This window comes from Marmota monax, unplaced genomic scaffold (genome assembly GCF_021218885.2).
Source record: "Marmota monax isolate L192 unplaced genomic scaffold, Marmota_monax_Labrador192_F-V1.1 WCK01_AAM20220418_F8-fsc01457, whole genome shotgun sequence".
Lineage (NCBI taxonomy): Eukaryota > Metazoa > Chordata > Mammalia > Rodentia > Sciuridae > Marmota > Marmota monax.
Window position 1 is genome coordinate 10214 of NW_026692441.1, and position 23920 is coordinate 34133.

Genomic DNA, 23920 nt, shown 5'->3' on the forward strand with positions numbered 1-23920 from the left:
CCATGTCAAGACTCAAGAAAATCTCAGTTCACAGAACCATATTTGAGAGTTGTGCTTGTCCTGAGTTCAGGAAGATGAAGGATTGATCACTTCTTTTTATGCTACAGGTGAAAGATACATTTATTTTTTAACCAATATTTCTCCTGAGATATAAAAAAAACTAGAGAGAAACTGCCTGAGTGAGGGCAAGAAGATTTAACCAGAAAGTGTATGATGTGTGTGTGTGTGTGTGTGTATGGTTTTCCCCAGATCCAAAGATTTGAGTCTATTATTTAAATTGATTAATGGTATATTCCTTATTTGATGCCATGGCCTTCGACCCAATGGCCTGTCTATAACATTTTCTTTTTCTTCCTAGGATGAAACCCCCTTAAGAAAGTGGGCTTGAAATGAAGATGAATTGTGTGGCTATCATCATGTCATACACCTGTAATCCCAGGTAGGGGATTTGAAATTTTGCTTCTTTAAGAATATTACTAAAGCACAAGAAATAGAAACAAGAGTCACTAGATGGGATAAATTCAAACTGAAAATATTCTTCTCAGCAAAAGAAACAATCAGTGAGGTGAAAAGTGATAACAGAGAATAGGAGCAAATTTTTACCACATGCACATCAAATAGAAACCTAATTTCCAGGATATATAAAGAACTTAAAAAAACTTAATACCAAAAAACAAATTTCCCAATCATTAAATGAAATGGGCTAAGGAACTGAAGAGACACACTTCTTAGAACATAAACTCAATCGTTAAAAAAAATGTTCAACATCTCTAGCAATTAAAGAATTGCAAATCAAAACTACTCCAAAATTTAATCTTACTCCAATAAGAATGGCAATTATTAAAAATACAAGCAAAAATATATGTTGGTGAGGATGTGAGGAAAAAGGCCCACTGTTACACTGTTGGTAGGACTCTAAATTGGTGACACCAATCTGGAGAAGAATAAGGAGATTCCTTAGAAAACTTGGAAAGAAACCAAAATTTACCCAGCTATCCCACTCCTCAGTTTAGACCAACAAGAGCTAAAAACAGCATAATACAGAGGCATATCCACATCAATGCTCATAGCAAAACAATTAACAATAGGTAAACTATAGAACCAATCTATATGCTCTTCAATAGATGAATGGATAAAGAAAATATGGTCTATTTTCACAGTGGAATATTACTGAGCATTAAAAGAGAATAAAATTATGGAATTGGGAAGTAAATGGATGGAGTTGGAGAATATCATGTTAAGGCAAGTAAGCCAATCCTTATATATATATATATATATATATATATATATATATATATATATATATATATATATATATATATTTCTATATATAACATGCACATATTTAATGTATGTAATTTATGAACAAATTTTCTTCATATTTCTATCGAGTTTTTTAAATAAATGACAACAGAAGAATTACAAATCATATTTAATGTATATAACACAATTTTTCATATCTCTGGTTGTATATAAAGTATGGTGATACAAATTTGTGTCTTTGTACATGTACTTTTGATGATGGTCTCTATCACATTCTACTATTCCTGCTAATCCCCTGCCCCTTTCTTTTCCTCCCACCCCTCTTCTTTATTGAGAATCCATCTATTTCTCTCATGATCACCCTCCCTACCCAATTATGAGTCAGGCTCCTTATATTTGTTTTTTTTTTTTTTTTTTGGAATTGGCTAGCATCACTTAGCATTATCTTCTCCAATGCTATCCATTTACCTGCAAATGCCAGATATGATTATATACCTAGAAGACTCAAAAAGCTCCACCAGAAAACTTCTAGAACTAGTAAATAAATTTAGCAAAGTAGCAGGATATAAAATCAACACCCATAAATCAAAGGCATTTTGTATATCAGTGAAAAATCTTCTGGTAAAGAAATGAAGATACCTACCCCATTTACAATAACTTCAAAAAAATAAGATACTTGGGAAGTAACTTAATGAAAAAGGTGAAAGATATACACAAGAAAAACTACAGAACCCTAAAGAAAAAAATCAAAAAAGAACTTATAAAATGGAAAGATCTACCTTGATCATGAATAGGCAGAATTAATATTATCAAAATGACAATGCTACCAAGGCACTATACAGATTTACTGCAATTCTGATCAAAATCCTAATGGCATTCCTCATAGAAATAGAAATAGCAACCATGAAATTTATCTGGAAAAATAAGAGACCAAGAATAGCTAAAGTAATCCTTAGCAGAAAGAGTGAAGCAGGTGTCATCACTATACCAGACCTTAAACCATACTACAGAGCAATGGTAACAAAAACAGCATTACATTTGCAAAAAAACAGACTGCAGATGAATGGTACAGAATAGAGGTCACAGAGACTAACCCACAAAATTATAATTATTATATATTAAACAAAGGTGTCAAAACATGCACTGGAGAAAAGATAGCCTCTTCAACAAAACACTATCTCTCACCAAGCACAAAACTCAACTCTAAGTGTATCAAGAACCTAGGAATTAAACCAGATACTCTGTGTCCAATGGAATAAAATACAGGCTCTAATCTTCATCAGGTGGGATTAGGCCCCGATTTCTTTAATAAGACACTGATAGCACCAGAATTAACACAAATAATCAATAAATGGGGTGGAATCAAACTAAAAAGTTTATTCTCAGCAAAAGAAACAATCTGTGAGGTGAAGACAGAGCCTACATTTTAGGAGGAATATTTTACCCCTCACATATCAGATAGAGCACTAATCTCTAGGGTATATAAAGAACTCAAAAAACTAAGCAAATAATAATAATAGTGATGATGATGATGATGAGGAGGAGGAGGAGGAGAATAATAATAATAATAATAATAATAATAATAATAATAATAACCCAATCAAGAAATGGGCCAAGGATCTGAACAGAGAGTTCATAGAAGAGAATATACAATCAATCAACATATTTTTTTATATACCTGATTGGTTATGGTCCTCCCTTTTCAGGACCAAGAACAGTTCTGGGTCAGTTTCTAAGGAAGGGAAACATGAGCAAGAATTATTCTCAACTCTCCTTTATAAATTATCAAATACAATTATCTATGTCATTTTCTAGGTTTGGAGCAGAGAACATTTTTATTAGAAACACAGTGTAAAAGAAAGAAAAAAAAACATAATTATTTGTACCACATTGAACCAAAGAGAAACGAAACCTGGAATTCAGAAAAGAAAGATTCAAACTTTTATACCTGGGAATGTGGATGACATGGATGCCTAAAGTGAAAAAGTTATTACAAGCTTTTGAAAGGAAATTCATGTGAGTGGCAGATAATGGTTAACCAAATAGAATCTGCACAGTGTATTCCAGGGGACTTGTCAGCTGTGCACTACAGAACATTCAGGTATTCATAGCCTCCATGAAGAGCATTATTCATTTGTGCTCTCTAAAATTATTCCCCTAGTACAGATGAAAAATCATGGGTATCTGGATACTAAATGGCAATTTAGCAGCCCACAGAAAACTACCCAGAGACAGAACTGTATGACATTTCTTCAAAGACCATCAGTGTATTGTTAGCTCCTGACACAGGGATGTCAGTCTGGGGAAATATTATTTTCTCTCCATTTTGAAGAGAGTGCATTGATAATACATTTCAGGGGCAACATAAATACTTTTTTTTTCTTTCATGTTAAGAAACTCTTCAGAAACAGAGCTCACAAGACAGATTTCTTAGAAGGGTAAATGCCTGGAGATTACAAAACAAACAAACAAACAAACAAACAAACAAAAAAAAAAACATCAGTGGCCCTGAGTGACTCAGTAAGGAAATAAATCTAAAAGGCTTACTAGAAACTTAAAAGCAAAAAAGTAACTATTTCTAAAAATAAATATGTTCACTAGTTGCTATCTCCACAACATGTCATTAAGTAAACAACAAATTATGTATGAATATATCTAGGATTGGCTAAATTTTATTCCACATGATTTTATATTAAAACCCAAAATCCAGATAATAGAATTCAAGATTCACTGCCAAAATATTACAGAAAAAAATTTTTAAGGAGTGGCTGTTTAGTAAGTATGTCATTTAACAATTTTATTACCATATGATTTTAAAGAAATTTATTCATTTTCCTGCAGCCAGAGTGTAGAGAAATTTCTTATTTCTTTTTCCTGTAGTAATTAACAAAGATAATCCCTAGAATCCTATTTAAATAATCTACCCTTACAATCATACAAGAAACCTATAATAAATGATGAGTAAAGAAAAAAAATAAATTTAAAAAAATAATTTAAACCTTTTTCTTTGTTTTGAAATCAAACTCTAGCTGCATTTTTGGATCCTTTTCTCATCTTGTAAGCCAAAAATATATAAAAGCCAGAAGATTGAACTTCAAATTTATACATGAGATATGTTTATTAACTATAAAAATTCAAAATCTTTAGAAAGTTAAGAAATACAAAATAAAAACCCATCATGGGAAAAATTAAGTAATATTGATGAACATTTAAAAAATTAATAATCATTGACTCAAAAGGAGTTTAAATTAGTATCTATTTGTGGAAACTATTTTGCTATTGAATATACATGATACGCCCCATCACAGAGACTTACTGAAATTAGAGCATATGTGATCATGATAACATGTAAGTATGCAATGGTATTCACCCAAACACTTGAAGCCCAGGGGCATGGCTCAATACAATATACATCTTGGAAGAGATAAATAATAATCTGTAGGAAAAATGGTCACTGGGGCCAGTCACATTTCATAATATATCCAGTTTAAAAAAGAGCATAAAACACTATGTATATATTTTACATAGGTGCCTTATGCAAGTGGTATTTCACATGTGTACATTTTTAGAAACAAAATATGTAGAACTTATGAGAAAATAAAAGTCACAAAAAAGCACATAAAAGACTGAATTATACATCCCATGTAAATAATAAAACTCATCATTACAAAGGTGATAATTTTCCCCCAAATTAACCAACAATATATCTCACCAAAACTACTATGTACAAATATGAATATATCACAATGAAGTCTACTTTTATGTGTATTCTATAAAGCAATAATTTAAAAAAAACTATAAATAAATATACGATAGAAAAAAGTAGGAGAATAGGGAAAGGGGAACTACTGGATACTTAAGGGGAGCAAATTATATTTCATGTTTTATGGCTATGTCAAAATAAACCTGACTATTAAATACAACAATAATGCAATAATAAAAAATCATCAAGCTTTACTTTACATGAAGTAAGAAACCAAAGCATAAATTTTTAAAATTCTTCTACAAAGTTATATGTAACTTTAGCCAAAAACCTTTTCAATTATAAGAGCAAAAAAAGAACTTATCATGGCCTATTATTCATATATATTGTGAAAATATAATATTACAATAATAAAGAATCACAATATAAATAAGATCCCCATGTGAATACATATGTATGTAAAAACAGTATGCTTTATTGCAATAGCAAATTATAGATAAATCAAACCATAACAAAAATAATCTCAGCAACTTAGCTAGGGCCTTTCTCAAAATAAATTTAAACCTGTTAGGGCTGTTTACAGGTGAAGATTCCTTGCTTCCCCAATGCTGAAATAAAACACCAGAGAAGTGCGCCAAGGCACGTTTAGAGTGGAAAGTAGAAGCTTTATTAAAGGACAGTAGAAAAGACTTCTCCCCAGAAGAAAAAGGGGACCAAAGATGTAGAATCCATGAAAGGGATTTTTTTAAACTAAGTTTTTTTAGCTTTTTTATAGCTAAGGTCTTCCTTCAGCTATCCCACATTCCTGTCACATTGCTGTCCTTTGTTATGTTATCTTGCAGTGTTGGAATGTAGGTGGGAAGACCCAAAGTGTGGAGGACAGGTGGGCTGAAGGAGTATTCTAGGCAGGAAGGGCTTTTGGATTAGCATCTCCATGTTTGCTGTGAGCTGCTTCATTAAAATTTCCTTGGGATGGGCTCAGGGCCTTGGGGACATTTTCAATTCCCCTTATCCTGGACTCCATCCTCAATATGCTGTTCATTCTTGATTTTACTGGATATTAGACCCAATTTACCTAAGTACACTAACAACCTATCTGTAAATCTGGCTCCACTACCAAGGATATGGCTAAGTAGTACACTATCCCTGAGTTCACCTAACTTTAACAAAATAATAATAATGAAGAAAGTAAAAATAAAAGAATGTCAAAATGAAAATTAGCTAGCTAAAAAGGAATTTAGGTACCCAAAAATGACAGCTCCTCTCCTGCAGGAAAATGGACCTTGGAGATTTGATTTTGATAATTATTCCACCTGTCAATCTCCAGCATCTGGTAAGACACTGGGCTGCAGGAACACTCCTGCCACATAGTATTTTAGCAGATTCTGAGGATGCCCTTTGAGCATAAGGAAGACAGCAAAGAGTCTCTGCCACTGACATGTTCCCCACCTGGTTGGCCAGCAAGACTGAGCACATAGTGGCCAAGTGGAGGAGTAAAGCCTGCAGACTCCAGAGAATGCCCAGAGTCCCAATGTGCTAGCTCCTGTTTTCAACACAGCCAGTCTTGTGGTTCCAATAGTCTTCCTCCCCCAGCCTCTCTTGCTAGGCCAATGCACACTCGCCATTTCCTGGTTCTCAGGAGTGGGGCTACTTGGGATCCTCAGTTCCTGCACAGCAGAACCTGTGACTCTGAAGTATGAGACTACAGATGGCAAAAATGGAGGACTCAGGAGATAAGAAGTGAAAGTCCACCCTCCTCCTCCCTGATGACACACGATTGGACAGTTCCCACAAAATGCTTTTGATTGAAAGGGGCTTCAGATCATGAACATTGAATCTGAGAGAAGTGAGCCCTTTTTTGAGTGACAGGGAATATTATCCAATCCAGGCATGAATAAGGACTAGAATCTCAGGTCGTTGAGTGCTTTTTTTTTTTTTTTTTTTTTTTTTTTAACTGAGAAATGTACCCCAGAGTCTCAGGCTGCTATTATTTTGAGGCAAGGTTGTTTTCCCATTAGTGGGAACTAACCCAACCAACAGAACATTTTCATTTAAACTTACATATAAAATCATTTGAGTTTATGGGTTATATATGCTTGTATATTATTAAGGAATTAATATAAAATAATGACAATAATTATCGAATTTTATTTATTTATTTTTGGATCTCTGTTCTTTTTAGGTTACAGATTGAACTTTGAACTGGGAAGAAAACCCCTAAAGTAAAAATGCCCAACAAAAACAACACATAAGGGGCTGGGATTGTGGCTCAGCAATAGAGTGCTCACCTCGCATGTGCAAGACCCTGGGTTCAATCCTCAGTACCACATAAAAATAAATAAGTGAAATAAAGGTATTGTGTCCAGCTACATCTATATATATATATATATATATATATATATATATATATATATATATATATATATATATATAACATAAGGTACAAGGTGAGAAACCAGCCTCTACCTCAGAGCAAAGACTGTCCAAGGAAGGGGGCATGACTCTTGTCCTTGGAAAGACACACAGAGCACTCCTAGGCTCATACCCAACCTGCTGAGTTGTTTATCTACAAATAACAGGAGAGATCTGCTGTGCCTGGTGTCCCAGACTCAGTCAGGCTAGGTGGGGATCCATAGCAACCCCCTAGCAGCCACCAATCAGCATGAGACTGGGAAAATTCCTGGGATTCCAAATGAAACTTCCAGTAGTTTATGGTGATTGATAAAATTTTGGGAAACCATATAGTTCAGCATATAATCCCCTCATGGCCTAAGCCAATCTGTTCAAATGAATCCCCATCTTGTACTAACCAATCATGCTTACCCAACTTGTTCCCACCAGTGAATGTGCTAATCATGTTTTAGAGTTGTTTATGATTTTCCCAAGGTGTGTGATGATTTTCTAAGAGATGCTATGATGTATTGTGGAGTTCCTGCCTTCCCCAAAGTGTTATAAAACTGCCGCAAACCCCAGGCTCAGGGCCTCTAAGCCACCAGTTTCTGTGTGCGTGGAGGACTGAGCTAGCTTGGAATAAACACCTCTTTGGTGCTTACATCGATATTGGTCTCTAGTGGTCTTTTGGTGGTCCCGCATTTGAGCATAACAGTCTCTCCTGAAACCCATGGAAAAAGAATTCAGCACTCCAGTTCTCTAGGACTGTAGTTTTATAGCACAAAAAGTTACAAAAGGGGGGTGACTTGAGAACTTACACGAATAACAGGATTTTCACAAGCATAATACAAAGACACGTAGTAGGTTAATGCTCTAAATGGTTTAGCACTTAGGGAGTAAATTTAGATCAAAACATCAGAATTTATGATCCACCACTAAAGTTTCAGAGTGAGTTTTTATTTGGTCAGGGAAAGCCAGAATTTATGAGTCATCACTAAAGTTTCAGGGAGGGTTGTTATCTCATCAGGGAAAACCAGACATGGGTGAGTTCAAGGCACTGGTAGGCATTTCAAGCAAATCACAGTAATTTATAATGAAGCAGAAATTAACTTTTCATGCCTTTGTGATGAGATGGCTCCCAATCTTAAAAGGAAATTAGGCTGGATTTTTCACTTGCTATAGCCATAGCTTTTAAAGTATATGTTTCATACTTTCACAAGTATGAGAATTAAATTATTAATATTAATTACTACTAATTTTTTAAAAGACTGAATAAAATAGGGAATTAGATATTTGTTATTAAATGCATAAAAATTTTATTAATATATTGATAATATAAACATGGAAAATTTTGACAATGATAAAAAGACATTTAATATAAGGGATTCAATATTATAAGTCCTTCATGTTCAGTGGGTCAGTCCTTCAATATTTTTTTTATTTTTTTAGGTCATTTTGAATTACACTTCTGCAAATGTTTGTTAAGTATACAAATTTAAGATTTTGTATTTTGTAAAGTAGAAAAATGGCAGATTTGAGCTCCTTTCAGGATTTTAAAACTTATAAGCCATTTGGGGCATCTTAGCACTTTTTTTTCATATTTGCACACAGTCCAATTATAGAGAAGAATGAGTTGGAGATATAGTCTACTGTTCTGAGCAAACGAGAAATTGCATTAGGATATTTCTAAAGCTTTTAACTTTTCTAACTTTTCAGAATTTTTGGTGATTTGAAAAAAATATTTATTTTAAGAAATGAATTGTTTGAAATTAATTATTTATCTTTCCTGCATTATTTTTCAGTTTCATTGATTTTTTTAGAAGAACTAACAGAACAGAATTCCAAAAGAGTTCCATGTAAATTTAAAGGTATGTTTCTGATAATCAAGATAGAAAGCAGAAGCAAAACATCATCTAGTTTGGTGGTTCTGCCTCAAACTAAAGAGTTACTTATTTATTTCTGCTATTATTCACTAGGTTCCTGAGGTTGCAGAAATCACCAACCAACACACATAAAAGTCTTGTTAGTTTGATTCTCACAACCAATTCAAGCTAAAATACACTAGTATCACTGTAGTTTCAGACCAAAGGGTGTTTCTAAATAATAAAAATATGTATACATAAATATATAAATAAATATAAAATAAAATATAATATTAGATAGATTTTTTTCCTGAATAATCATTTTTACAATATCCCTTTAGACACAGTTCTGGGAACAAAGTGTCACAAATGAGACATAAATCCTACATTGCTACACAGAGTAATTAAGGCACATACTAAGAGCTTGGTATAAAACTTGGCAGAGTGACATAAATAACTAGAGAACATCATAGAGACTTATACCTAAGTGCTAAGTAGCAAATTCATAGTCTTTAAGTACATGAAGAGACAAGTGATCATAGCAAATTTTATAACTCAGTTGCTGCTAATATACAGAGATAGATATATTTATTAAGAGATGGTTTATGCAGATTTTTGGTTTAAAAAGGGAAAGATCAAATAATGGAGGTGATTTAAACATGAGCAATAATATTTTTCTGCATTCAGTACCTTTTTTGCAGATATATGAATTATAATTAATTCCAACCAGAAAAATGCAGAAATAGTGTAAAGATTATTCACTAGGAGTAAAACTACTTAAAAAGAGAACCAAAACTTCCATTCCTGTCCAAATGTTTATTCCTGACAAAAAGACTGCTTCTTTTGAACCATTTCTGTAGATATGATTTTTTGTAATAAATATTTTGGTGATTTTTTTGCATATTACTTAATATATTTATGCTTCACATTTTCTCTTTTGTCCTATTTTACTACCTATATTCTGAAAGAAAAAAATTTCTAACTCCTAAACTCACTTGATATTTGAGATATCTTTTAATTAATTTTTAAGCTTATATCATTTCTATAATGAATACTGTGCTTTCAGTAAAGAATGACTATTTTTATGTACCTGGCTCATTTACAGGAGTTTTGTTGTGTTCTTTGGTTTTATTTACAGTGACATTTAAAAAAAGGTTAATGTTAAACCAAAACACAAAAGACCACCAACTCAAATTTTAAATCAAATTAAATCAAGATTGTATTGTGTACACAAAAGCTGGCCAGGACTGTCTCTTACAAGATTCCATGCTAGAGATCATCCCCCTGATCATCAGGAAAACGTTTTTACAGCACAAAAAGTTACAAAGGAGGTGGGTGTCTAAGGTACTTACAGCTAACAAGATTTTGACAATCATAATACAAAGGCAAATAGCAGGTTATGGATCTACGTGGCTAACATTTCAAGGTGGAAAATAAATTCAGCTCCAGACATTAGAATTTATAAGTTGCCACTGAGATATAGAGAGAATTGTTATTTGGTCAGCAGGAGCCAGAATTTATGAGGCACCAGTAAGGTTTTAGAGAGGGTTGTTATCTGGTAAGGGATAGCCAGGCATAGGTGAATTCAAAACACAGGTAGAAATTACAAGCAAGTTTAAAACATCAAAATATTGTCAGGCCAAAGAGAAATTTTAGTTTCCTTACACAAAACAGAAATATACTTTTTACCTCTAAAAGCTCTAAGAGAAGATTTTATTTATTTTTGTATTTTCTCATATCTAATGGCTTCTGGCATTCCTTTGTTTGTGACTATAAATGCTTCTCTTCTGTGTTTATGGGGCTTCCAAAACAAACAAACAAAAATATATAGATAAGCCCTTCTCATAGGGAAGATTTTTCAATCATAGCAAGTAACTACCCTTTAACCCACAGGGTCTGACAACCATATTATAGGATATGAAAGACGCTCCAATATGCTTGTTCTTCCAACCATTGTTTGCAAAGATTGACAAAAGTCAATTCATTGCACAGATTGAGTGAGGTGAGTCTCTGCTCTGCAGTCCAGAACAGGATGTAAAAGAGCCCCCAAAGTGAGTTTAAGACAGGGCTTTACATGACATAGCTGACAAAATCCTAAAAACAAAAGAAAACATAAATTCAGAGAGAACCATACCCACATAATCTCATTTGACAGAATCAAATTCATAAGAGGAACAGAGGACAGAGGTAAATCTAAAGGGATTTAACTATATTTTCTTTTTCTAAATTGCTATTAATGTCTCCCAGGATTATAGAGTTCTGGATCTCCTCAGTTACTACTTTATCATTACTTTCAACCTACAATGCATGAGGCACACTGAATTTACCCTCATACTCATGTACTTATCACTTATTTTTTTCTATAGAAAAGCATATATATATATATATATATATATATATATATATTCCCACATTTCCAAGATTCTACCCTGAAAATTTCTGTGATATCACTTCCCTGAAATGCATTTTCATTATTTCATGTCAGTTCATCTAAGTATTCTATATCATGTGTTGGAAAAGTTGAGACAACTCGAAGGCACTTTTTATTTGACTATTTATAAACTATAATTAAACGTCAACCTCAGTACCTCCAAAGAACTTAAGTCTCATTCACCTTTCTCATTCATAGTACTTTATTTTTTAAGTAGGTAGCAGAAATTTTATTTTGAAGAAGAGTAAGTGATTTAAAGCCATTCAGTGTACTTTAGAGGATCCCAAAAACCTATGGTTGTGGTTCTTAAACAACCTTACCACTGAAAGATCTAGATTACACTCCAGGTTGGACACTGATACTGTGCTTCCATGGGAAATGGTTTCTTGGTTGTGAATATTGTCTTTCCCTTTCCCCTATACTCTTGGAAATGTGTGCATTGTGTGAAGTTTTAGAATCTCTATTTTCAACACACTTAGCATGGACCCATTTGATAATAGAAGGAATCTATATTCTGAAAAAAAAGACCCTTCACCAAGGCCTAAAGAAGTGATAAAATAATAACTTTGGGTATATATGTAAAAAATTTGGAATCCTTTTGCTAAATATATTGCCACACATCTATTTTTATTGTACCTTTATTCACAGTATCTAATAAAAGGAAACAAATAAAGTACCTTTTAGATAGAAAGTATATCAGAAAATGCCTTCCAGTTGCAAAGCATCCAATTAGTCCATCCCTTCAGAAGCTACACACTTAAAATTCAAACTGGTCCCTAGAAGACAAGACTCAGAGAGTGGTGTTTTCTAAATACTCCAAAAAATTTGGAATCTCTGGGAACCTTGTTTCAGATATTCTAAAACTAGGTCATATGGGAGGTCAGAATGAGAACACAAGACATAGTAAATTCTTTAATGGGGAATCTTAACTCAGACACTGACATAACCAAAAGCAGAGTTGCAGATAAAAAATAGATTCTGTTTCACTGATTTCTGGGTTATGGATTCAAATCAAATATATATTAGAAAAAAAGTTAAGGCTACTGGTTAAAATCTACATAAAACAGGTATTAAAAATGTACCAGGTGCTGGGTGTGTTAGTGCAAGCCTGTAATCCCAGTTGCTGAAGAGGCTGAGGAAGAATTATCAAAATTTCAAAGCCAGCCTTAGCAGAAGCGAGGTGCTAAGAAACACAGTGAGATCCTGTCTCTAAATAAAGTAAAAAAAAAAAAAATCCTGGGGATTTGTCTTAGTAGTCAAGTGTTCGTGAGTTCAATCTCCAATATCCCCCATGAAAAATGTACCAGGGGGCTGGGGCTGGGGCTCAGTGGAGCTCACTTCTCTGGCACATGTGAGGCACTGGAATATAAGGTCTATCAACAACATTATATATATAGTACCAAGATATTGACATGGACTTTGATCTAAATTGCGTGTAATTTAGCCCTTAAGATTGAAGTTGGTTGGGGCTGGGGATGTGGCTCAAGCGGTGGTGGGCTTGCCTGGCATGCGTGCAGCCTGGGTTCGATCCTCAGCACCACATACAAACAAAGATGTTGTGTCCGCCCAAAACTGAAAAATAAATATTAAATTTTAAAAAATCTCTCTCTGTCCCTCTCTCTCTCTCACACACACACTCTCTCTTTAAAAAAAAAAAAGATTGAAGTTGGCCAGGCATGGTGGTGCATGCCTGTAATATCAGCTGTTTACAAGACTGAGACATAAGGATCATGAATTCAAAACCAGTCTCATTAATGGTGAGGCACTAAGCAACTCAGTGAAACCCTGTCTCTAAGTAAAATACAAAATAAAGGTACGGATGTGGCTCAGTGGTAGAGTGCCCCTGACTTCAATCCCCAGTCTCCCCCCCAAAAAAAATGGGGCTGAGTAAATAGCTCAGCTTGTAGAGTGCTTGCCTTCTAAGCATGAGGCCCTGGGGTCAATCCCCAGTAGAGAGAGAGAGAGAGAGAGAGAGAGAGAGAGAGAGAGAGAGAGAGATTGAAATTGCATGTAATTTAAATTCAAGTTAGTCCCACTTTTATTTTTTTTCCTGCCACACCAGAATAAAAGAGTTTCCTGAAATATTTGGAATGTTTGTGTGGGTTATTTATTTATTTATTTTTTATTTACTTATTTTTATGTGGTGCTGAGGATTGAACCCAGGACCTTGCACGTGCTAGGTGAGTGCTCTACCACTGAGCCACAACCCCAGATTGCCTGACCATAAATAAATAAACAAACAAATTAATAAATAAATAAACCCTCAATTGATGACCCATTACAGTTTTTAAAAAATCCTTAATTGGGACACATAAACCTCATTTAGGAGAGATTCATTATTTTTAATGTCACCTACTTTTATTCTGCTTTCTTCTCATATGAAAATCTCAGAATGATAAATTAAAATCTTTTAGGGCTGGGGATGTGGCTCAAGTGGTAGTGCACTCGCCTGGCATGTGTGCGGCCTGGGTTCAATCCTCAGCACCACATACAAACAATGATGTTGTGTCCACCAAAAACTGAAAAATAAATATTAAAATTCTCTCTCTTCTCTTCTCTTCTCTTCTCTTCTCTTCTCTCTCTCTCTCTCTCTTTAAAAAAATTAAAATCTTTTAAAAATGCCCTCCAGTTCTTGAAGAAAAACATTATAAATGGTGCATACATTTGAAATAAAACATGGGAAAATGATTAATAATGCTGAAAGTGGAGTTTTGAGATTAACCAAAATTTCTCAGTTTGCAAATTGAATCTGGGTGCTTGTCTCATAAATTTTGAAGAAAAAAAAATCTATTTAAGCAAGAAGAAATAGAATGCCCACCAGGTGGTATGAGGAATGATACCAGAAAAAAAAAAAACTCATTTTTGTGTGCCATCTTAGAAGTTTACTGATGGTTTTGGGCAGAACAGGAAGCATAATGCATTTAGAATAGGCTTTGGAAAAGGCATCCTGACTACTATATGGGTTCACTTTCATTCTTTCTATGACCCATCTTTTTTTCTTCAAATTCAATCAGGAATCACCCCTGGGACAAAGGACTTTGTTGAAGGTGTTCCCACAAGTGGGCTTCAAGGTCTTTTACATTTGAAATAGCCCTTAATAGTGCTCATTAACATCTTTAGGTTAGCCACCAGGTGTGTTTCAGTGAGGCCCATTATCCACATTACATGGTCATTATACTATCTATTCTATTTTATACTTATTTTCTGTGAACAGAGAACCCTAGTTTTGGATATGTGAACAGAGAGCTAGAAAACTAGGGGTTTATTCTAAGACCTATGGAGAGCTAAACTGAAGTTTTGGATTTCAGATTTTTGTTTTGGATTTGAGATACTGCTTCTGCTACATTTAAAAATCTCAGGACTCATGAAGAGAATGAGTTAAAAGCCAGCATCATCAAACTTGTGAGGCCCTAAGAAATTCAAAGGGACCCTGTCTCTAAATAAAAATATTTAAAAAGGGGTGGGAATGTGAATCTGTGGATGAACACCTCTGGGTTGAATTTATGGTACCAAAAAGAAAACAACATACACTCAATAATAATAATAATAATAAACAAACAAACAAGCAAACAAACCCTCATGAGTAACAAGCCCTAAAATTAACAGCCTCTCTCATGCATGAATACAATAAATGGATTTGTAGTTCTCTCCTGGTAATTATCTCAGTCTTCACTATGCAATCTGGAGACATGCTGGACTCATGGCACATGGAAGCCCACAAAGGGCTTTAGAAAGAAGCTGAAAACACCATACAATTATGGAATAAAATGCCCAGGTTTTCAACTGCTGATCTAAGCCTCACTAGACTAGTCAGAGGGAGGTGAAGGCTAAGCTACCACAGAGAGACCCTCTGGCCACAAGACTCTGGAGAGGACCACGAGGAGTCCCTAGCCATGACTGCCAGTTTCCACCATTGCCACTCCTGTCAGCTTTAAGCCCCCTTCCTACACAGTCTCAATATAACAAGGCACACTTACCATTTCCTGGCTCTCAGGGTTCTCAGCGTTCTCCCTGTGGTTTGTTTTCAGATTCTGCATAGCACAGACACCTGGGCTCCGGATCCAGAACAGAAGCCTACAAAAAGATTTTTAAAATGGCGGGTTCCAGACACCAAGGGAACAGAAGATTGTGGAAGCCCTCCCCCTCATCACTGGCTGCGTGAGGATTGGACAGTTCTCACCTAAGTGACTGATTGGTCAAGGCTTCAGGCACTGCCTCCAACCTGAGCCAAGTGGGCACAGAATCAATGTCTGAATGACAGGCTGCTCCATTGTCATTGTTAACCGACTACAGATCAGGGCTGAGAATATAGCTTAGTCAGTAGAGTGCTTGTTTTGCTTATATAAGGCCATGGATTCAATCCCCTGCACTACACACATACACTCCCACCAAAAAAATACATTAAGCAACGGACTTTGGGGACTAGGGTTATGGATCAGTGGTAGAGAACATCCCTAGCATGCATGAGGTACTTGGTTGAACACGAAGCACCATATTAAAAAGCCACCCAAGAGGGGGATGTGGCTCAAGCTGTAGCACACTCGCCTGGCATGCAGGCGGCCCAGGTTCGATCCTCAGCACCACATACAAACAAAGAAGTTGTGTCCGCCAAAAACTAAAACTAAATATTAAAAAAAGCCAACAAAGAAACTACTAATGATACTGTGTCCATCTACAACAAAAAAAATTCAAGAAAAAAAAAATTTGTATTGGACTTGTGCACCCTCACTACAGAACTCATAAACACTTTTTATAAATAATATATACATATATGTCTTCAGAAAATGTATAAAATTCTCCTGTGATGTCTTTTCAAGTAACTTATATTACAGGTATGCTTCACAACCTGAAATCCTCCCCACCTCACTTATTATTATTATTATTATTATTATTATTATTATTATTATTATTATTATTTAAGACCTGTTAATTGCATTAAATGCCTCTGTATGGGGTTATTTTAAGGCAAAGTTTTCTTCCAATAATAGGACCTCACCCAGCGAGAAATGTATTGACACTTATGACTGTTTATAAGGTTAAAGCAATTTGTGAATAAATATGTATATATATTTTTATGAAAATGATATCATAATTACTTTAATATATATTTTTTTAATTTTCTATTCTTTGTCTCATAAAAAAAACAGTTTGAACTTTAAACTCTTCAGCAATGTTCTTATATCCCTTCCCCCAAAAACGTGACTCACAAGTATAATTCAAATTATTGAGACTCGAGGCAAAACACAGGAAGGGGGGAAGATGGCCGCTGCGTACGGGGGTTGCTGAAGTGCTGAGCGTGGTGCTCAAAGCAGCGGCTTTAATAGAGATTTCGCACAGTCTGTTAAAGCTCCTTTCACCGTTAATCTGTAGTGGACCACTTTGCCACGGAGCAGGAAGAACAAAGAAATCGAAAAAGAGATGCTTGGCTGCTCAGAGCCGCGGGCGCTTTGCTCCCATCTGCTTCCTCTTTCGCTTCGCTCCGGGCGGAGAAGCTGAATGTGCAATCAGCAGTGGATTGTAAGTACCCGAGGCAAAGAAAGCTCAGTGCGCCCCGCCTTTTTTTTTTTTTTTCTTTTTTTTTGAATATTTTTTATACAGGGAGAGTTTGTGGATTGGGATTGCTGGCGGGGCTGTGGTTTCTGTGCCGAAAATCCACTCCGCGGGAGCCGCCATTTGCTTTCTGCTTGCTGTCTTGATGGCTCCGTATACACTGTCCGGCAGCCGCACCTAGAGGTTGCAGCTGGGCTGCGTGCCGAGCCCTGTCCTCCGAAGGCTGGACTGCAGCCTCGAGCGTCTCTGTGGCCTGTTCGCCGCTGCACCTTCGGGCAGAGCCTGCTCTGGGGTCGTTCTGCACCCCCCTGCCAGGGGACCCGTGCTCCGGAGGAGGGGGACGGAGAGCCGCGGCGGCAGCCGCTTGGGCCCCTGGGGCCTGGCACCGGGCTGAAGAGCTGCGGAGGCCAGGGCGGCTCTGCTACGGGCGCAGACAAGCGCGGACGCTCGTCAGCGCGGCCCAGAGTTTCATTTCTAGAAATCTGGACTGGAAACAGAAGCAGCAGTTTGTATAATCCCAAGAACTTGCTTATACCAGGAAGCTGTAAGGGCAACATGAATATCACTGAGGAGATGTAACATGGTGGCAGGCGCAGAGAGATCAAGTCTCTGACATCTTCAACTGCGCGGGCATAGAGAGCCGTAAACTGTCTAAATGCTGTTTGCTCAGGATCACTAGGCAATGCTGAGCTGACGTGGATCTGGGGTGTACAGGCTGGGCCCCTCAGAACACACACACAGAGCCCGAATCGGAGGCAATTAAGCTCCGGTTCGCCTGCTTCGTGTGACTCAGCACTAACGATCCCGCTGAAATAATTGGCCGGCCCTTAGGAACTTACAGAGGTAAAAGCCAACCGAGCCTTCATAGGCAGTGGCCACAGGACTGAAACGGGGATTGGGAGAGACAGTCAGGACCCACCCGTTGCATTGGTCATCCGGCAAAGGGAACAAACGGTCACCATTTGCATGGGATATCACCATGGCAGAGAAATGGCGTCATGGGCGGAGGAGATAACTGCAGTGAAACCAGCGCGACAGGTGTGTAATCCCCTAGCCATCTCTCTCCACACAGCGGGGAAACCTTAAGAGCCACTCCCAGCTCTCCTGTGAACGCAATAACCAGACCGAGGGAACCAGGAGTGGCGCAGGACTCGCGGCGCGGAACTCCCGGCTACCGCTCCCACCAGTGCTGACAACTGAGGTCTCTTGCACCAGCTACCGGGGGCGTGGCTACAGGAGGGCAAGCAAATTCGCTGGGGGATCTCAGCCCCAAGCTCTACAAACTTAGGGTCTGAGGGAGGCAAACAGGGAGAGTGAGCCCAGGTGTTCATGAAAACAGGGCTCCCAGGAGCAGCATACCTGGCGTGTAGACAGTATTGTGGTGAGCGCCACAGGTGAGCACGGCCTGGCTTGAGGAAACACAAGACAAGGCCCTAGACACTCAGGATTGGAGACCCGCCCAGTCTAGGAGAAAGAGCTGCTGCACAGTGAATGGTTCCCACCTATTGAGAGGAGAAGCTTGGCCCAGTGGGCAGAGCTCCACCTACTGGAAGAGAAGTTAATAGAACTCTAGGACTGCATTTATTATTATTATTATTATCATTTTTTTTTCTTTTCTTTTTCTTTTTTTTTTTCTTTCTTCTTTTTCTTTCATTTTCAATTTTTATTTGTTGTTGTTCTTTAATTTTTTTTCAATGTTTCTCTTTTTTTTCTTTGTTTTTATTTTATTCTTGTTATTTTTTTTCTTTTTCATTTTCATTTTCTATTATCTCTATTATTTTTGTTAAAATTTTTTTTTCCGTCTTTTCTTTCTTTCTTTATTATCTAATCTTTGTTATTCTTGTTTCTTTTGTCTTTTCATTTCTTTTCAATCTTCTTATTCCCCCTTCCTTGAATTCTACCTGCCTACTCTCATTCTCTTTAGTGACTTCTTCCCTTCCCTTCTAATATCTTTCCTCTCAAGCATCAAATAAATCTATAAGAGTAAACAGTAACTCAGCAGTCAAACAGAACAAGAAGTAACATGAGCAGCATAAAAAAGCAAGGAAGAAAAGGAGTACAAACAATGAAGGACAGCCTAAATATTCAGGAGGACCTAGAGTCAGCAGAAAAATGGTCATATAAAGAACTCAAGGAATACCTTAGACAGATGGAATGGAACCTTAAAGAAGATACGAGACAGCAAATCCAAACAGTGAAAGAACACTTTGAAAATGAATTACATAGACAGATAAAAGAAGAAGTTAAGCATCTTTATCAGGAGATTGAGATTATAAAAAAAAACCAAACAATAATTCTAGAAATGAAGGAAACGATAAACCAAATTAAAAACTCAATTGAGAGTATCACTAACAGAGTGGAGCAAGTAGAAGCCAGAACATCAGATAATGAAGACAAAATATATCATCTTGAAAAGAGCCTAGCCAACTCAGAAAGGCTGGTTAAAAACCACGAGAAAAACATCCAAGAGATATGGGATAACATAAAGAAACCAAACCTACGAGTCATCGGGATAGAAGAAGGTACAGAGATTCAAACCAAGGGAATGAGTAACCTGCTGAAAGAAATAATTACAGAAAACTTTCCAGAAATAAAAAAGGAAACGGATATACAAATTGTAGATGCATACAGGACACCGAGCACACAAAATCACAGTAGACCAACGCCAAGACACATTGTTATGAAGATATCCAATATACAGAACAAAGAGAAAATACTAAAAGCTACAAGAGAAAGGAGGCAGATTACATTCAGGGGTAAACCAATAAGGTTAACAACGGATTTTTCATCACAGACGCTGAAAGCGAGAAGATCCTGGAACAACGTATTTCAAACACTGAAAGACAATGGATGCCAACCAAGAATTCTGTATCCAGCAAAATTAAGCTTCAGGTACGATAACGAAATAAAAATCTTTCATGATAAACAAAAGCTAAAAGAATTTGCAGCCAGAAAACCAGCATTGCAAAGCATCTTGAGCAAAACACTACACGAGGAAGAAATGAAAAACAATAACCAAAACCATCAGTGGGAAGTGCCTCTATAAGGACAGAGGACGGGGGGAAAGCTAACCATGGAGAAACAAACTAAATTAAAAAAAAAAAAGAAGAAGAAGATAAATAATCAAACATGGCTGGAAGTACAAACCATATATCAATAGTAACTCTAAACATTAATGGCTTAAACTCTCCAATAAAGCGACATAGGCTGGTAACATGGATTAAAAAAACAAATCCAACAATATGCTGCCTCCAGGAGACACATCTGATTGGAAAAGACATACACAGGCTGAAGGTGAAAGGTTGGGAAAAAATATACCATGCACACGGTCCTCGTAAGCAAGCAGGGGTGGCCATCCTCATATCGAATAAAATTGACTTCAAGACTAAATTAATCAAAAGGGATAAGGAAGGACATTATATACTGTTAAAAGGAACCATTTACCAACAAGACATAACAATTATCAATATTTATGCACCAAATAATGGTGCTGCGACGTTCATAAAACAAATTCTCCTCAAGTTCAAGAATCAAATAGACCACAACACAATAATTATGGGTGACTTCAACACACCTCTCTCACAATTGGACAGATCCTCCAAACAAAAGCTGAATAAAGAAACTATAGAACTCAATATCACAATCAACAACCTAGACTTAACTGACATATATAGAATATATCAACCATCATCAAGTGGATATACTTTTTTCTCAGCAGCACATGGATCCTCCTCAAAAATAGACCATATATTATGCCATAGGGCAACCCTCAGTAAATATACAGGGGTGGAGATAATACCATGCATTTTATCTGATCATAATGGAATGAAACTGGAAATCAATGATAAAAGACGGAAGGAAAAATCCTACATCACATGGAAAATGAACAATATGTTACTGAATGATCAATGGGTTACAGAAGACATAAAGGAAGAAATCAAAAAATTCTTAGAGATAAATGAAAATACAGACACAACATATCGGAATCTATGGGACACAATGAAAGCAGTTTTAAGAGGGAAATTCATCGCTTGGAGGTCATTCCTCAAAAAAAGGAAAAACCAACAAATAAATGAGCTCACACTTCATCTCAAAGCCCTAGAAAAGGAAGAGCAAAACAACAGCAAATGTAGCAGAAGGCAAGAAATAATTAAAATCAGAGCGGAAATCAATGAAATTGAAACAAAAGAAACTATTGAAAAAATTAACAAAACTAAAAGTTGGTTCTTTGAAAAAATAAATAAGATCGACAGACCCTTAGCCATGCTAACGAAGAGAAGAAGAGAGAGAACTCAAATCACTAACATACGGGATGAAAAAGGCAATATCACAACAGACACTACAGAAATACAGAAGACAATTAGAAATTATTTTGAAAACCTATATTCCAATAAAATAGAAGATAGTGAAGACATTGATAAATTCCTTAAGTCATATGATTTGCCCAGACTGAGTCAGGAGGATACTCACAACTTAAACAGACCAATAACAATAGATGAAATAGAAGAAGCAATCAAAAGACTTCCAACCAAGAAAAGCCCAGGACCGGATGGGTATACAGCGGAGTTTTACAAAACCTTTAAGGAAGAATTAATACCAATACTTTTCAAGTTATTTCAGGAAATAGAAAAAGAAGGAGCTCTGCCAAATTCATTCTATGAGGCCAACATCACCCTGATTCCGAAACCAGACAAAGACACCTCAAAGAAAGAAAACTACAGACCAATATCTCTGATGAACATAGATGCAAAAATCCTCAATAAAATTCTGGCGAACCGGATACAAAGGCACATCAAAAAAATTGTGCACCATGATCAAGTAGGATTCATCCCTGGGATGCAAGGATGGTTCAATATACGGAAATCAATAAATGTTATTCACCACATCAATAGACTTAAAAATAAGAACCATATGATCATCTCAATAGACGCAGAAAAAGCATTCGACAAAGTACAGCATCCCTTTATGTTCAAAACATTAGAAAAACTAGGGATAACAGGAACTTACCTCGACATTGTAAAAGCTATCTATGCTAAGCCTCAGGCTAGCATCATTCTCAATGGAGAAAAATTGAAGGCATTCCCCCTAAAATCTGGAACAAGACAGGGATGCCCTCTATCACCACTTCTATTCAATATAGTTCTCGAAACACTGGCCAGAGCAATTAGACAGACGAAAGAAATTAAAGGCATAAAAATAGGAAAGGAAGAACTTAAATTATCACTATTTGCAGATGACATGATTCTATACCTAGAAGACCCAAAAGGGTCTACAAAAAAACTACTAGAACTAATAAATGAATTCAGCAAAGTGGCAGGATATAAAATCAACACGCATAAATCAAAGGCATTTCTGTATATCAGCGACAAAACTTCTGAAACGGAAATGAGGAAAAACACTCCATTCACAATATCCTCAAAAAAAATAAAATACTTGGGAATCAACCTAACAAGAGAGGTGAAAGATTTATATAATGAAAACTACAAAACCCTAAAAAGAGAAGTAGAAGAAGATCTTAGAAGATGGAAAAATATACCCTGTTCATGGATAGGCAGAACTAACATCATCAAAATGGCGATATTACCAAAAGTTCTCTATAGGTTTAATGCAATGCCAATCAAAATCCCAACGGCATTTCTTGTAGAAATGGATAAAGCAATCATGAAATTCATATGGAAAAATAAAAGACCCAGAATAGCAAAAGCAAGTCTAAGCAGGAAGTGTGAATCAGGCGGTATAGCGATACCAGACTTAAACCTATCCTACAGCGCAATAGTAACAAAAACAGCATGGTACTGGTACCAAAACAGGAGGGTGGACCAATGGTACAGAATAGAGGACACAGAGACTAATCCACAAAGCTACAACTATCTTATATTTGATAAAGGAGCTAAAAGCATGCAATGGAGGGAGGATAGCATCTTCAACAAATGGTGCTGGGAAAACTGGAAATCCATATGCAACAAAATGAAACTGAATCCCCTCCTCTCGCCATGCACAAAAGTTAACTCAAAGTGGATCAAGGAGCTAGATATCAAATCAGAGACTCTGCGTCTGATAGAAGAAAAAGTTGGCTCCGATCTACATATTGTAGGGTCGGGCTCCAAATTCCTTAATAGGACACCCATAGCACAAAAGTTGATAACAAAAATCAACAAATGGGACTTACTTAAACTGAAAAGTTTTCTCTCAGCAAGAGAAACAATAAAAGAGGTAAATAGGGAGCCTACATCATGGGAACAAATTTTTACTCCTCACACTTCAGATAGAGCCCTAATATCCAGAGTATACAAAGAACTCAAAAAATTAAACAATAAGAAAACAAATAACCCAATCAACAAATGGGCCAAAGACCTGAACAGACACTTCTCAGAGGAGGACATACAATCAATCAACAAGTACATGAAAAAATGCTCACCATCTCTAGCAGTCAGAGAAATGCAAATCAAAACCACCCTAAGATACCATCTCACTCCAGTAAGATTGGCAGCCATTATGAAGTCAAACAACAACAAGTGCTGGAGAGGATGTGGGGAAAAGGGTACTCTTGTACATTGCTGGTGGGACTGCAAACTGGTGCGGCCAATCTGGAAAACAGTATGGAGACTCCTGGGAAAGCTGGGAATGGAACCACCATTTGACCCAGCTATTGCCCTTCTTGGACTTTTCCCTGAAGACCTTAAAAGAGCGTACTACAGGGATACTGCTACATCGATGTTC

General features: G+C 36.4%; 1 long non-coding RNA gene across 1 annotated transcript; it reads right to left on the minus strand.

Annotated features, from left to right (window-relative positions):
- Positions 1 to 10413: 10413 nt before the first annotated feature.
- On the minus strand, positions 10414 to 15759 carry LOC124091844 (uncharacterized). Its single transcript, XR_006851451.2, has 3 exons — positions 15628 to 15759; positions 12328 to 12426; positions 10414 to 11313 (listed from the first exon to the last, which is right to left on the minus strand). It is a non-coding gene; the product is annotated as an uncharacterized LOC124091844 (long non-coding RNA).
- Positions 15760 to 23920: the final 8161 nt, after the last annotated feature.